Here is a 12,686-nt window from a genome sequence, read left to right on the forward strand (position 1 = left end):
ATATATTGTTAGTCAAAGTCAATCATTAAGGTCAGTTCCAGAAGGAATTAACACCTAAACTGACTTTGAAAGACAAATAGAAGATGAGTTGAAGGATGGGAATGAGGAATCAAAATAAGGGAGTTGTAAAGTAAGTACCATGAAGAAAAAAGAGACATAGGCAAGAAAAAAAAAAAGAAAGAAACTTTCTAATAAAAGGCAGTGCCTGACCATGTAGTGGCACAGTGGATAGAGCATTGACCTGGGACATCACTAGCTTGAGTGTAGGATCATAGACGTGACCCCAAGGTCTCTGGCGTGAGCCCCAGGTCACTGGTTTGAGCAAGGGGTCATTGGCTTGGCTGGAGTACCCCCTTCCATTAAGGCACATATAAGAAGGAATCAGTGAACAACTAAAGTGCTGCAACTATCAATTGATGCTTCTCTTCCTTCATGAAAGGCTGTCTGTCTTTCTGTGTCTCTCTTATGCATGTTAAAATAAATAAATAAAAGGCAGCCCATATGAGTGGAGGTGGAGATGAGAAACATGGGGATGAAAACTGGAAAAAGCCAGATTATGAGGGGTCATTTTATTCCATGTTGAAGAAGTTGTCCTTTATCCTAGAAGCAATAAAAAAAAAAAACAGTGTGGAAATTTTAAGTAGTGAAGTGACACTTCCAATGTTCATTGCAGAGTTACTACTCTGAGAAAATGAGTTAAGAGATCTTAGAAAGGCCATTATGAGACAGTTATAAGAATCCAAGTAGGAGATGCTACATGCCTGTTTCAATGAAGCACTGAGAATAAAAAAAGACTAGAGAAAAGTTGAGACACATTTATGAAGCAAAAATGACGCTATTTAGTGACTGGTTCTGGAGGAATGAAGGAGAAGAATGAGTCACAATATTGCCCAGGGTTTCTGGATTGGGCAGCCAGATGCCATCCCTGAAATAAGGAACACAGAGGAAGGTAGATTTATGGTGTAAGCAAACACATTCACTTGAGACATGTTGTGTTGGAGACGCCAGCCATCGCCACATTGGATCATGTCAATTCCATATATGGCACATTCGATGATTGTTGTTGGACCTTCAGTAATGCAAGTTTCCCAGTCCACTTCCTCCATGCGTGCTCCTCATAGGAGCTGTTTGCTACCTTTTTAGGTCTTTCCTTCCCAAATGGAAGATGTCCCTATGCTGCCTCAAGAGAAAGGGAATTTTCTACATCACAAATTTGGTCATGTTAGTCTTATCCAACTTCACCTTCAAATACATTGACATGGATTTCAGATTCTGTGACAATCTTAGGGTCTCATATGCTCTGCTTTTGCTCCCTCTGTCTAAGATGTTTCATCTCTGGGACGCCCTCCAACACCTTGTATCTTGCAGGATCCACTTCAGTGTTTCCTCTATTTGGATTCTTCCCAAATCACAGTCCCACAGCTCATTTAGAGCTTCATAATCCAGGTCAAACTATCACAAAGAAGTCTCACTTCAAAGCAGACAACACTTGAGTCTGTGGCTGTTACTAATTTATTGGCTCTGTGCTGCAAACTTACCATTCCTTGCTGTGCTCTGCAGACTGCATTTCCCATTGCCGGGCTAGATGTTAAACTCTGCCAGTAGAGGGTGCTGGAGACACACTGCCAGGCTGGAAAAGAATATCTTTTCTCCACGGTTGGAGATCCAAGTGCAGAGCTCCCTGTTCAGTGTCAGTTTCTTTGCCAACACATTGGTGATGGCTTCCTTTGTGGGTTGAATTATGTCTCCCCCCAAAAAAAAAATATGTTCAAGTCTTAATCTCCTGTACCTGTGAGCGTGTCCTTATTTGGAAATAGGGTCTTTGCAGATGTAATTAAAATGAAGTCTCTCTCACACACAGAAAGAAAGAAAGGAAGAAAGAATAAAAAGAAAGAAAAAAGGAAAGAAAGAAAGAAAAGAAAAGGAGAGAAAAGAAAAGAAAAAAGAATGCAAAACAAAGAAACAAAAATTAAAAAATGAATAATAATCAAATGAAGTCACACTAGAGAGGGGTGGGTCCTAATCCAATGACTGTTGGGTTTTTTTTGTTTGTTTTTTTTATTTATTCATTTTAGAGAGGAGAGGGAGAGAGAGAGAGAGAGAGAGAGAGAGAGAGAGAGAGAGGAGAGACAGAGAGAGAGAAGGGGGGGAGGAGCTGGACGCATCAACTCCCATATGTGCCTTGGCCAGGCAAGCCCAGGGTTTCGAACTGGCGACCTCAGCATTTCCAGGTCAACGCTTTATCCACTGCACCACCACAGGTCAGGCCAATGACTGTTGTTTTTAGGAGAAAACAGAGATGCACAAATGGGGTGAATAACCCTGTGAAGACAGAGGAAAGAATTGGGGTTATGCTATCACAAGCCAGAGCACAGCAAGGACACCAGCAGCCACCAGAAGTCAGGAGAGAAGCATGGGGACGGGTCCTCTCTCAGAGTCCCCAGAAGGAACCAACGCTGCCAACACTTTGACCTTGGGTTTTCACCTCCAGAACTGTAAGGTGACTATTGTTGTTGTTGTTGTTTTTAATAAATTTTTATTAATTTTAATGAGGTGACATCAATAAATCAGGGTACATATGTTCAAAGAAAACATGTCCAGGTTATCTTGTCATTCAATTATGTTGCATATCCATCACCCAAAGTCAGATTGTCCTCCATCACCTTCTATCTAGTTTTCTTTGTGCCCTACCCCTCCCCCTTCCTTCCCCCTTCTTCTCTCCTCCCCCCCCCCCCAACCACTACACTCTTGTCCATGTCTCTTAGTCTTGTTTTTATGTCCCACCTATGTATGGAATCATAAGGTTCTTAGTTTTTTCTGATTTACTTATTTTACTCCATATAATGTTATCAAGATCCAACCATTTTGTTATACATGATCCGATGTCATCATTTCTTATGGCTGAGTAGTATTCCATAGTGTATATGTGCCACATCTTCTTTATCCAGTCTTCTATTGAAGGGCTTTTGGTTGTTTCCATGTCTTGGCCACTGTGAACAGTGCTGCAATAAACATGGAGCTACATGTGTCTTTACGTATCAATGTCTCTGAGTTTTGGGGGTATATACCCAATAGAGGGATTCCTGGGTCATAAAGTAGTTCTATTTTCAGTTTTTTGAGGAAGCACCATACTTTCTTCCATAATGGTTGCACTATGTTACATTCCCATCAACAGTGAATGAGGGTTCCTTTTTCTCCACAGCCTCTCCAATGCTTGCTATTACCTGTCTTGTTGATAATAGTTAATCTAACAGGTGTGAGGTGGTATCTCATTGTAGTTTTGATTTGCATTTCTCTAATAACTAATGAAGATGAGCATCTTTTCATATACCTGTTGGCCATTTGTATTTCTTCCTGGGAGAAGTGTCTGTTCATGTCTTCTTCCCATTTTTTTATTGAATTGTTTGTTGTTGAGTTTTATGAGTTCTTTGTATATTTTGGATATTAGGCCCTTATATGAGCTGTTGTTTGACAGCCAACTAAATGGGAAAGGTGACTATTGTTTTAAGTCACCTGGTTCGTGGTAATTTGTTACGGCAGCCCAAGAAAATGAATACAGCTCTCGTCAGTGTCGTTGCCACCACATTGGTGGCAGCTGTTAGCTCTCAGCAGAGGAGTTTCTGCACCAGAGAAGCAGGCATCATGCTCCTGTGACAACCCCATTTCTTAGAGCATGTGGATGCTTAATGGGTACAGGATTTCCTTTTGGGGTGACGGGAAATTCTGGGACTAGATTATGGTGGTAGTCATACAACATTGTGAAGGTACTTCATGCCACTGAATTGTGCACTTTAAAATGGCTATGATGGTAAATGTTATATTTATCACAATAAAAAATTTAAAAAGAAATAATAAATGCAAAGAATATGACTAGCCCTGGGGCAGAGGGAAATGTAAACAGACCAAGAATTTAATAAGTCTCTTGCCCCACAGCTGAGATTACCATATTTCCCCATATATAAGACGCACTCCTTTTCAAAAATTTTGGGTTCTAAAAACTGGGTGCATCTTATACAGTGGTTTTAAGGGTTTTTACTTGCTTTTCCTACCTTTTCATGCTTGTTATCTTTTTTTTTCAAATTTTGTGCCCCAAAATTAAGGTGCATGTTATACATTGAAGCATCTTATACATGGGGAAATGCAGTAATTTTTTTATTGTAGTAAAATACACATAAGATATACAGACCCAAACCAGAAATTAATAACACCTACTGAATCCAACAGTGTTTGTAAAAAGTTCTACATCTTGATCTAGTAGAAATGGATATGCTACTGTCTGGAGCCACACGGCTATACATTTATAATGTTTCCTCACAACCCCTATCCACAGAGAAGAACTTTTCTCCCGGCTTTCTTTCCTGAGGCTTTAATAGAAGCAGCATGGAGGTTTATCATTCATTGGTCTATTTCACCCTAAAACCCAGACAAGGAGTGAGGTGAGGGCTATTACCATCTGTGGTTCAACTATTTAGTTAAAAAACATGTTGATTGGTTAGAGCAGTGGTTCTCAACCTGTGGGTCGCGACCCCTGTGTTTTGGTCGTTGGACCCCCGCCGGGGTCGCGACCCACAGGTTGAGAACCGCTGGGTTAGAACATCATCGTGAAGTGGAGAGGTTCCTGGTTCAATCCCTGATCAGCGCACATACAGGAACAGATATCAATGTTTCTCTATCTCTCTTCCTTCCTTTCTCTCTAAAATTAATAAAATAAACATTTAAAAAAATAGTACATCAGACCAATCTTCTGGGTGGGTTGTGTTGACCAGTATAAATTATATGAGTATAATAATATCTTAAGCCAAAATCTCATTAGTACCTAAACTCCAGCCCTTGTCTCTATTTCTCTTAGTCCAAAGTTCAAGATTAGACAGTCACAGATGGAATTTTGAGGTGTAGCCTCTATATTCCATTCCTTATCTATTTGTACTTTGAATTTCTTCATAAGGTACATAAAAGAAGTAAGTATGGTGATTTTTTTACAGATGACCTTTAACCAAATGATTTCAATGAGTTAGCTGACTTACAGGCTAACAGAGCTTAGTGATTAACAACTTGATCACAACTGTATATAGAATTCTGGTAATTGGGATTGATCTCTACAGCATTTCTAAGTATTAGAAAGTCATCTGGGCCTGACTTGTGGTGGTTTAGTGGGTAAATCATTCGACCTGGAATGCTGAAATTGCCAGTTCGAAACCCTGGGCTTGCCCGGTCAGGGCATATATGGGAAGCAACTACTACGAGTTGATGCTTTCTGCTCCTCACTCCCCTTTCTCCTCTCTCTCTTTCTCTCCATTCTCTAAAAATCAATAAATAAAATCTTAAAAAAAAGAAAGTCATATGGAATACAATTAATTTTCTAGTATCAACATGGACTTGAAACTTTCATATACTTAACTCTATTTCATTTGGTGTTCACTTGTTACAGACCAAGCACACATACTTATTCCAAAATAGAAGTCTCTATTAATAACATTTGAATATTTGTAAGTACACTCACAGTTAATTCACATGCATTGTAGAAGTCTCAAAATTAAAATATTTCCCTGCAAAGTGAAAAAAAATGCTTCAAAGGACATATACTTAAAAAAATAAAATTACAGTTAAAAAAAACTAACTCAAGTATGGCAGTAACTTTAAATATACAACATGAAAGGTACAATCCATGACAGAAATAATTGACAAGCTGTACTTCATTAAAATTTAAAAACTTCTGCTCTGCAAAAGACAGGGTCAAGAGAACGAGATAACAAGCCACAAAGTAGAAGAAAATATTTTCTAAGGACATTGTTATCCAAAATTTTCAAAGACCCTTAAAAATGCAAATTAAAACAATGAGACATGACTACAAACCTTCTAAAATGGCCGAAATCCAGAACACGACAGCATCAAACGCTGGAGAGGCCGTAGAGCCACAGGCATTCTCATTCATCGCTGGTGGGAAAGCAAAGGGTATAGTCGCTTTGGAAGACAGTTTTGGATTTTTTTTTCTTTTTATTCTTCTTATTGAATTTATTGAGGTAACATTGGCTATAAAATTATACAGGATTCAGGTGTGCAATTCTATAAAACATCATCTCTATATTATATTGTATGTTTCCCACTCCAAGTCAAGTCTCCTTCCATCACCATTTATCTCCCCGTTTGGCATTTTCCTATAAAACTAAACATACTCTTCCCATATGATCGAGTCTCTTTGGTATTTACTCAAAAGAGATGAAAATTTACGTCCATGCGAAAACCTGCACACGGATGTTTACAGTAGTTTTATTCATAATTGCCAAATCTTGGGAGCACCAAGTTGTCCTTCAGTAAGCGAGTGGATAAACTGTGGTACATCCAGACAGTGGAATATTATTCAGCACTAAAAAAGAAATGAACTGTTGAGCCATGAAAAGACATGAAGGAATATTAGAGTATATTACTAAGTGAAAGACGTTAATATGAAAAGGCTACATGTTGTATAACTCCAACTATATGACATTCTAGAACAGGCAAAACTATGGGGACAGTAAAAAGATCAGTGGCTGTCAAGATTAGGGGAGGGAAGGATGACTAGGTAGAGCAGAGAGAAGTTTTAGGGCAGTGAAAATACTCTGGGTGATACTATGATGTTGGGTACATGTCATACATTTATCTAAACAAATAGAACGTACAACACCAAGAATGAACCATGATGTAAACTATGGACTTTGACTGATCATGTTATGTCAAAGCGGGTTCATCAGTTGTAACAAATGTACCACTCTGGGGGTGGGTATTGTTGACGGGGGAAGCTGTGCTTGTGTGGGACCAGGGGCATATGGGAAATCTCTGTGCCTTCCCCTCAATTTTGCTGTGAACCTAAAACTGCTCTTTTAAAAAGTCTATAAAAAAAAAAAAAAAAGGCCATGCCTTGTATTTCTTTGGGGTTTCATAATGCCTTGTACATAATTAGCATGTAATAAATATTTTCTGACTGACAAATAAATGGACTAATCTACTAGGTGAATAATCTGGGTAAAATAATTTGGAGTCTATTGGCTTTGTCTATGTATCCGATGACAAAATAGTAAAGATAAAGCCCTGGCTGGGTAGCTCAGGTGGTTAGAGCATTTTCACCATATGCCAAGGTGGTGGGTTTGATCCCTGGTCAGGGCACAGGCAAGAATCAACTAATGAATGCACAAATAAGTGGAACAACTAATCGATGTTTTTTCTCTCTCTCTCCCTTCCTCTTTCTAAAATCAATAAATCGGCCTGACCTGTGGTGGCGCAGTGGGATAAAGCATCGACCTGGAACACTGAGGTCGACGGTTTGAAACCTTGGGCTTGCCTGGTCAAGGCACATATGGGAGTTGATGCTTCCTGCTCCTCCCCCTTCTCTCTCTCTCGGTCTCTCTCTCTCTCTCTCACTCCTCTCTCTCTAAAATAAAATAAAATCAATAAATAAAAACTGTAAAGATAAGAAACTACTCTCATAATAAGTTTTAGCTTAATGGGTCTACAGCAAGGGCCGGGAACCATTTTGGCTGAGAGAGCCATGAACGCCACATATTTTAAAATATAATTCCATGAGAGCCATACAACTACCCATGTATGTTACACATTATCCAATAAAAATTTGGTGTCCCGGAGGACAGCTGTGATTGGCTCTAGCCACCTACAACCATGAACATGAGCAGTAGGAAATGAATGGATTGTAATACATGAGAATGTTTTATATTTTTAATGTTATTATTTTTTTATTAAAGATTTGTCTATGAGCCAGATGCAGCCATCAAAAGAGCCACATCTGGCTCCCGAGCCATAGGTTCCCGACCCCTGGTCTACAGTATCCAACTATAGCAATAGTGTTGTCATAACTCACACTCCCAGATAGCTGGCATTGGTATTACTATGCTGGATAACTACTGATCAAAAGTCATAGAGTGGCCTGACCAGGTGGTGGCGCAGTGGATAGAGCTTCGGACTAGGATGCAGAGGACCCAGGTTTGAGACCCCGAGGTCGCCAGCTTGAGCGCGGGCTCATCTGGCTTGAGCAAAAAGCTCACCAGCTTGGACTCAAGGTCGCTGGCTCAAGCAAGGGGTTACTTGGTTTGCTGAAGGCCCGTGGTCAAGGCACATATGAGAAAGCAATCAATGAACAACTAAGGTGTCACAATAAAAATGATTGATGCTTCTCATCTATCTCCGTTCCTGTCTATCTATCCCTCTCTCTGACTCTCTCTCTGTCCCTGTTAAAAAAAGAAAGAAAGTCATAGAGCAGTGTAGCTGTATCTGGAATCTCCATTTACCTGAAATGAGAGAACTCTTACTATAATTTCTGGGCACAGGATTTTAAAAAGGTCTTCCCATTAAAATTCAGCATACTTTCTTCATATTTTTATTGACTTGCTTGGCCTAAAAGTTAATTTTTATTAAGTGGGCAAAACAGTTATACCTCCATGTCCATAAATCAGCAACTGAAAAACCCATTTCATATGTGACTTTGGGATATTACAGCATCTTAAAATTCTCTGTAAGGCAATATAAAGTTCTCTACTGGTACTAGAAAATCTTTTTAAAAATTAACTAATATTCTAAAATTGGGGGGAGCAACTCAAAACCAGCGCTGCTCACAACTTCCTTTTGGTCATATCTGCTGGCCCAAAGGTCTGCTAGTATGAGTGAGGTGGCTGTAATTGGAAAACTACAGATTTCATCACCAATCCCAGTTTTAAAATTTGTCAGACTTGTGTGAATAGAACCTCTCTTCTGATTTCTTAACATGTGCCTACCTTTTAAAAAAGAGTTTGTATCTGTTTTTTCTTTATCTCCTCTGACTCTATTAGTTTATTTATTTCACACCCACTTACTCTGTACTGTTCAGCCACTCAGTTACTTCTGTGAAGAAATGCATTTCATGATGCTCCCAATTCCTCTAGCGTTGTTAGCTAGGGCAAACAGAAAAGTCACACAACTCTCACAGCCCATTCCAAGTGGGTTTACATCCTGGACCCGATAGGGAGACAGAAGCCAGCTGCTTACTTGCTGATCACCAAAGAGACACCTAAAATCTTGTTGAGCAGAGATTCCTGAGAGAAGTATCCTGGCCCTAATTTTCCAACTGGTCACAATGCACCCAAAGCAACTATGCCAGTTGCAAAATTGTCCACCAGAGGGTGCTACCCATGCCTGCGCAGTCTGTTACAATGGTTAATTCCACAATTTACAATGATGTAAATTTTTCTTAGCCTTTAAAAAATTTTATTGATTGATTTTAGAGATGAATGAAGCACTTTTTAAAGCCAAGCATCTAAGAAGGAAAAACAAGTCTATCAGATTGGTTTCATCAACAGATGGGGAAAGCTAAACATAGCTCCAATGCCCAGTCCCCTGGGTGGCTCATTACAAGATGGTGGTTAAGAGGACTATGAGCCCAGCATACAAGTTAAACACTGGTATTTGGCTCTGTTATTAAAGGGAAGAAAAATATTTGCAAAGAAATATATCCAATGTGCAGGCTGACTCCTATCTCCTTTTTTTATCTGAACAATCTGTGAAATTAAATAAACATTCATTTCAGAAATATTCTCTGTGGTAAGGTTTTACATAGGAAGCGTAAGGACACGTGAATCTCCTAATTAGCAAAATACCCACTCAGATGTCTTGCTCCAGAGCATGGGCAAGAAATAAAAATTTGGTAGCCTTTCTTCTACACGTGATTTGTGTCTTTTTCTTTGCACTGGAAAGCAGTGCAGTTGGTACAGAAGTGGTTGACGATGTAGAAAAGAAATAACCCAAGTAGCCTAAGAACGTTCGAAGAGATGCAGCCCAAGTTCATCGACCGTTGGCGGGAGCAGAGGAGCTACCTCCATCGTCACAGGGAGGAAAGAGAAAGTGGGCGCAGAGGCAGACCAGTTGGTAACGTTGACCATGAAAAGACACGGTCTCTGGCCTCATGGCTTCTATTTCTCAATAAGGTAAGACCATGTCTTGAGGGCTGAGGTGTAAGAACAGGAGAGAAATTATAAAATTGTTATCAAATTGTGTGAGAAAGCAAATATACAGGAGACTTTCTGGGGTTGCTGGGCGGTGCTGAGTGTGCCGATAGGATTGTTTGTGTTAAAACAGAAGCAGTCAGTCGGCTGTGTGGTTTTTCTCCAGTAATGCTCGTGGGAAGGTGTGAAAAAGGCAATGGTTGGTTTCAGGTAGCTTTGGGCTTGTGCCAAGGTAACTGATGGAGGAAGAGAGAAGCAAGGAAGCTGAAGGCATTAGCAGAGAGAAATAAAAGTGAAGCATCTTGGGATCTTATCTGAAACCAACGTGGACTAAAATTCATACCCACTATTATTATGATGATCATAAAAAGCTAGAAAGTCAAAGCCGGGGAAAGAAGAGCACATAAATAAAAGACCTGCAAAGTTATTAAAACTGAGCGTTAGGCTCTGCCAACTCCTCGTACCTTGTTCCTTTCATGACAAGAGACTTGTCATAAAGCCTGAGAAACGCAGTCAGGGCATTGGCGGACACCACCACATTTCAGCCTCACCCCAAATAAGCACACCCACAGGTGTCTTGGCAGAACAGTCAGTTTCTGCTGTTGGGAACCAAGTCTTTCAGAAAGATCAAAGGCTACACCATGTTTTTTGCTGACTCACTTTTCCTGGCCAGAAGCTTCTGGCTGGGCCTGGAGTCCTCTAGCAGTGGGAAATGGGTGCTCGTTATCAAAAACCCTACTCCCAAACAAACCCAAACAAACAGAATTTCGGAGGGCCAGCCTGGAGCTTGTGGGACCCTGGTAGAATGAGATTGCCCCGCGGCTGCGTGCAGGTGGGCAGATGCAAAGGCAGAGGAGCAGAGAGCATCAGGGAGGTGCTAACGGGGCACAAGATGATGAGATAGTGAGCAGCGACTTCTAGAACGTGTGACACGGCTTCAGGAGGCCAGGCAGGAGCTGGGAGACATTTCCGGAGATGATGCGGTGTAGCCCACAATGATGTGTGAAGAGGAAAGTGCGAGGGGTCATGAGGTTGTTTAGATTACACACATGTACACTCACACTTTCATTCCAAGATGACCATTAAAAAAGCAGAACTAGTGTTCTTCTGGGCTCCCCACATGGAAAACTTTCACGCAGTACTTCTCAAACTGTAAAATGTGCATCTGAATCACCTGGGGGTCTTGTTCAAAATGTAGTTCCCGAACCAGTAGGTCTGAAATGGAACCCGAGGCTCTGAATGTCTATTTCTAACAAGCTCACAGCCGGAGCCGCTGCTGCTGGCCCAGGACCACACTTAGAGGAGTAAGACTGGAATATACTCAATGGTGACCCGTCCCCACTGCACCACTATTCCTCCATGCCCTGGCACTTGTCATGGGGCTAACTGCTGAATCACAACCCCTTATTATCTTATTCTGTGCCCTCATTGATCTTGGCGTGGCGAAGAACGGTAAAGGACAGAGTAGATGCCCCACCTTCGCCCCACTTGGGCCAGAGGAGTCAGGTGCGGAACGTGTGCCCAGTACCGCCCACCCCCAGTAACCTATAGGTAGAATCATCACCAACCCACTGAAACCAAGTAGAAGCTCAAGGGAAGGGGGCTGGATTGGTGGAGGGCAGGCGGGGGAGTGGATGTAGAGGGCAAATGCAGATCCTGTCTCCCCTTGATAATTAGTGTTTCCGATGCTTATTCCTACCACAGGCACACTGGCTCCTCCATTAATCTTCATCAACCCCTATTTGTTGGCCCCTTGTTTTCATGTACGTTCTGTTATGACACGGTCAAGTACATGAGCATGAATAGACTATTCTGTGCTACAGATGAAGCAGTGGCCCCTGAAAAAAGCTGTATTTCCCAAAGGTACAAAGCAGGTAAGCTGCCAAGCAGCCAGCACTCAAATCCGGTTCTTCAGGTCTTTCCAACCCTGAAAAGCGTATTCAAATACCTGTTGATCTCTGCCACAGTCTTCAATACGAAAAGTAAACATTATTTTGTTTATTCATAATTTAATAATACAAACAAATGAAGAGGGCAAGGGTGGTTTAGAAACGATCTTTCGTTAATGCATACCTGATTCATTCCCTACATGAATTTCCTTAATAGAAAATTGCTGAGCCACAGGCTGATTCAGAGACAATGTCCCTGAACTTGACCAGGCCTGCAGGCTCCCAATTCTAAATGTACCTTTCTTTATTTCAGCAAATACCTGATCGCAAGAATACTGCACCTACTTGTGTTGTTTTTAATGTTATAACAAGAAAAAATGAACTGTTATGTATAATCTGTATATTTTATATCACTGGCCACTTCAACCTAAATAACAAGAGCATTCTAAAAATAATTTGCCTTCACCCCAAATGTTTTTAATTTAAAACAAACCAAAGAAGGTTTGAGACAGATCTCATTCGGTAACGATGGGAAGTGAGGGCAGATTAAAATCTCTGAGTCCTGCCTCCCTAACAAAATTTCTGGTAATTTCTTTTCTTTTTTCCTTCCTCTTTTTGACTCCTTCCCTCCCTCCCTCCCATCCTCTCTCCCTTCCTTCGTTCTTTCCTCACTTAATAACTACTCTGGGCACACAGGTTTTCCTATGAACCAAGTGCGTACATCAAAGTTTCCCACTGAAAGGTGATTTATACTAATCTATATGATAGGAATAATATAGCATCTGATTGTTTTTCTAGCTATTTGAATGAACAAAACAATGGACATTATTCAGCC

The sequence above is a fragment of the Saccopteryx bilineata genome, chromosome 2 (assembly GCF_036850765.1).
Source record: "Saccopteryx bilineata isolate mSacBil1 chromosome 2, mSacBil1_pri_phased_curated, whole genome shotgun sequence".
Lineage (NCBI taxonomy): Eukaryota > Metazoa > Chordata > Mammalia > Chiroptera > Emballonuridae > Saccopteryx > Saccopteryx bilineata.